At 36.0% G+C, this 4,669-nt stretch overlaps 1 long non-coding RNA gene across 1 annotated transcript; it reads left to right on the plus strand.

Moving 5' to 3' along the window:
- Nucleotides 1–880: 880 nt before the first annotated feature.
- LOC122193899 lies at nt 881–4,231 on the plus strand. The gene is made up of 3 exons (XR_006183000.1): nt 881–1,010; nt 1,179–1,356; nt 3,173–4,231. It is a non-coding gene; the product is annotated as an uncharacterized LOC122193899 (long non-coding RNA).
- Nucleotides 4,232–4,669: the final 438 nt, after the last annotated feature.

Here is a 4,669-nt window from a genome sequence, read left to right on the forward strand (position 1 = left end):
ACTGAAATAAGCTGCGGAAATCTGAACATTCAAAGTAGTTGAAATTTCAACACTCAAAACTCCTGTTCTGAACAGTAGGCTACATGGAGATTAGAGTTAAGAGAAGCTTTGTGTCTTCATGTTTATTTTTGTTTCTTCTGTACAGTAAGTTGAGGACTGGGATCTGTTTTTAAGTGCAGAGTTGTCACTGAAGATGCATTTCTGAGGGGGAATTTTTTGTAACCTTAGTTGCCTTAGCTGAGTGTATCTTGGGGAAGGACAGTGCTACAGGAAAAAAAAAAAAACCACGACAAAAATTCAGGTGGCATTCCAGGTATTAGAAAATGAAGTATTTTCCATCTCTGATATCACACACAAGTTGCTGATGTGTGCTGCTGTCTTTAGAAGAGAGCATTTGTCTGCACATTTTTAAAGCTGCTTGCACAAGAAGCATTGAAATTGTTGCAGGCCAACAGGATACCAAAACAGATCAAGTCTTGTGTTCACATGCACTCTGTGTATGTTGATCAACGTTTTCACATAGGCATAAGTTACTCTTGCTTTTTATGCTGTTAAATAGTAATTTTTATTCTTGTAAGAAATTTTTCTTGAAGTCAATTCTGAAAAGTAAGACACGTTTCCTAGTTTCCTTCATGACTTGGTTGTGCTCCAGTTTGCATTAATTTGTGCTAAGGTTGATGAAATGATCAGATTGACAAAGATGCTTCAAAGCCAAATGGAGAGAAAGGTATTCTAGAGAAAGGGGTAATTTTCTGTTGCAACTGAATGACTAGACAGTTAACTAATTGCTGATGGTAAATTAATTTGAGTTGTTCTCTAATTTATAAATTGAATTTAATAAAATATAAAATTTTATATATCTTTGTTTTTATAAATGGAACTCAGATGTTGCCTGGAAAACACGTATGTTCTTTCTAGGAGGAAGATGTGGTATCTGCCCAGCAAAGAGAAGCAGCATCTGACAAACTCCTGCAACAATTGCAGTCTAGTATAAAACAATTAGAAACAAGGTAAAGACATGTTGTTGGATGTTACTAATGGGATATGTCCAAAAACAAAAAAGCCAAATGGGAACACAGCTCTGGGACCTTGCTTTCTGTGAGCTTAGTTTGAAAGAAGTATAGCTCTTTAGTTCAGCTTTGTATGGTTAAATGAGTAAAATTACTCCTTTGTTTCAGATTACATGTTAGTGTCCAAGATGGTGAACAAATGAGAACAGAAAGAACAGCCCTGGAGAAACAAATCAGAATGCTTCACACAAAGTGTGCTAATTTAGAAAGGGAAAAGTATGAAGCAGTTGCAAGAGTCCAAGATTGCGTACAGCTGTTAGAAGAAGCTAACCTGCAAAAGAGTCAGGTAAGTCACGAGTGAGGGCATTTCTTAGAGGTCAGAAAACTTGCATCACCTGCAGTTACAAAGTGCCCATTTATGTACATGTAGAGTTATACACACACAGACAACCAAATTTCTTTTATGTCTGCTGTACTGAAATGAGTAATGCAGAACAGAGCAAACTTAGGATACGACCACACATCATTTAGTTTTGCCATACAGTATAAATCTTAGTGAATATTCAAAAACAAATTGGGCTGTAGTAAGATATTTTTAGCTTTACGAGCACTTCCCCAAAGCCTGTGTATGAGGAACAAGGTAAAAAAAAAAAATTAAAAAATTCCCAGAGTTTAAAAACAAGAAAAACTTTGATTTGAAAAGCATTGGTAACATGTATAAATCTCATTTTCAGTTAGCTGTGTGTTAGAACATCAGAACAGTGCTCTTCATACTGTTTTTGACAGAAAGAAGTGGCCAGACTAAAGTTATGGTGTAAATAACGTCTCTGAGGTGCTTAGTGAGCATTTAAGATAATTAAGATAAATAACAGTCTCATTATAAACAACAATTCAGTGTTATGCTCTAGGAGGAAAATTCTGAATTTGCAGGCACTTGCTAATTTATTGCTCTGTCTATTCATCCTTCATTTTGCAAAGTGGGCATTTTATGAATTAACAAACAACAGCCTAATGCATGCAGTTAGTTAACTAAACTGTGGCCTCTCTGGTCTGTAAGAGACTATATGAGGGACTAAAAGGTTGTCACAATAATGCTAACATGCTAACATTGTGAAGCACCTAAGCTAAGCTTACAAAATGAGATCAGAAGAATTCTAAGAGTACTTTGAGAAACACAACACAAACTGAATGGGAGCAGTTAAAGAGAATGGGACACATGAACTGTAATGTCATGACCGGAGAACCTTCTACAGACTGAAATCAGATCTCCTAGTGACCTTTTTCTCCTTTTATCCCTCTACACGACACCTGTTCTCTGTGCCACCTAGGATTTTTCATGTCTTTCACCAGGAGTTATGTATTTTTAAAATTTTTCCAGACCAGCATCTTCTATTCAACAGTTGTGCCTTCATCCTCTCCTGAAAGGGTTCCTTATTGCACTTTTTTTTCAATAACTCTTGTACAATCAATAAGCATATAGAGTTTTAATAAGATTAAGTAAAATAATCTAAGTAAGATTATTGCCACAGGAAGATAATAAATGGAAAATGCTTACCAATGTTGTAGATTCACAATATTCTCCACAAGGAGAGATCTCTTGGAAGACATCTTTCCTCAGTGGCACTCAGTACTTAATTTAGGAGAGGTGGAACCACTCTCCATCCCTTCTGATAGCACAAGTGAATTACCTCCCAGGGCTGACTCACTGCTTGCCACAGGTGGTCACTCAGAGTTGAGTGATTCAGCAGTTCCCATACAAATTCCCGCCATGCTGGCATACCAAAGAGCTGTTTGGTTCACTGTTATCCACCGTGAAAGAGTTTATATATGCATTTCTTAGCTGCTTATGAATTTTTACCTTCAGTTTTCTGGGAAGTAACTGACTTAGTCTATCGACTACAAAAAAAAAAAAAAAAAAAAAAAAAGTGCTCAGCTCTATCTAGGAAAACATGCTTCTGTACATGTATTCTAATTCTTAACAGAGATCTCTCTGTGCCATTTCTGTTCTTGCTTTCCTGTATGGTCTTGGTGTCAGCTGCTCTAAAGCACAAGGCAGAAAGTTCTTCTGAACACCTCTTACGTGTGGTTTCTTTCCTTGCTGCTAGGTATGATGTCACAACTGAAGTATTATCAGTAATATTTCTGTTCTTATTTTTGTTTAGGCACTGTTTAAGAAGAAACAAAAGGAAGAGGAAATAAAGAAGATGAAAGATGAAGTATTTCAGATCACAGAAGATACTGCTGCAAGAACTAGGAAGGCAGTAAGTGATGATGTTTAGAAAAAAACAACTATGAACTTAGAGTTAAAAGTTACATCATTATATATGATGTGTGCTCACATCAGCAGTTTTCTTGTGATTTGATAATGTAAGTAGGTAGGGCAGTACACTGACAGCATTATGCTCTTTGGCCTTACCATCTAGATAGGTACTCTGCCAACCCAAATGATATTCACACACCTCTCATGAACCAGAAGCACTGCTGTCTATGCAGATACTGCTGTAGAGAAGGTGAAGATGTGGCACTTAATTCAGAAATTCTGTTCAGTAGCATGTGGTCTCATCTTGGAACTTAGTGATGCTTTTTGTATACATTCAGGTGATAAGAATTGTTGAGTTATAAGATCAGATTTTTGTCATCTCAGTCCTTCAAAATACACCTCTATTTAGACAAATAAGGCTCTTCCATGAAGTACAGCTAAATCAAAAAAACCTCAGTATTGCAGCACGCTTAAAAAAAAAATAATAATAATCAGAATTTGGTAGAGAAGCTACAAAATTTTATAGTTATCTGTTTTTGTAACATTCGTTATTCTCACAAGTGGCTGAAAATTAGGAGCTCCTTGATAACAAACTACTGACAAATGAATTTGCTCTCTGTTGATGTCCCATCTGCAGTTAAAATAAAGCTAATCATATCTCCTTGGAGATTCTTAACAATTATCCACATGTCAAATGGACTTGTAAGGCACACTGGAGAGGAAGTCTTCTTATATAAATGTGAAGCCAGTGTCTTTTGTTGCAAGTCGAAAACACTGTAAATCAGTTACCTGGCCTGTAATTTTTCAGAGGTGTAATTGATTTTGCCTCCTTTAACTTTCTTCATTGTGATACAAGCCCGTTATGAAAGGATTCATAATCAATAAAGATTTTAAATATTATATACATTTTTGAACCCTTTAAAATGAGGCTGATTTGTTCCTTCTCCTTAGTGATTATCCAGACAAGGAAAAAAAAAACCAACCACCCACAGAGTTGTGTGGATTACTTAAAACTGCAGTATTTCATGTCACACATGGTTTGGTGCAGGCACATGAGCCACAAAGCAAATAAGCACTGTCTATTTGTGACAGTGCTGCACTAATCGGAATGTAGAAATTCAGACATTTCTCCTGTTTCGTATTTCATGTAATCCCAGTAAAAGAGAATCTATCAAAAGCATAAAGAGTAAAATGTTAAGCACTGTCATATTCCTCTAGGAGTAACAAATATTTCCTTTTTTACATGTTCAGTTACATGAGATTCAGATATCTTGCTCCCAGTGAATGGCAGCTTTCTAGTAGTCTTACTGTTCTTTTTTAAGACCTTGTTGTGATTCTTTCTGCTTTTTTTCTAAATACTCTCAATTAAAGTAATATGGATTGATAACATTCATGTGGT

This window comes from Lagopus leucura, unplaced genomic scaffold (assembly GCF_019238085.1).
Source record: "Lagopus leucura isolate 7727_CA_CO unplaced genomic scaffold, USGS_WTPT01 214-0_obj-0_obj, whole genome shotgun sequence".
Lineage (NCBI taxonomy): Eukaryota > Metazoa > Chordata > Aves > Galliformes > Phasianidae > Lagopus > Lagopus leucura.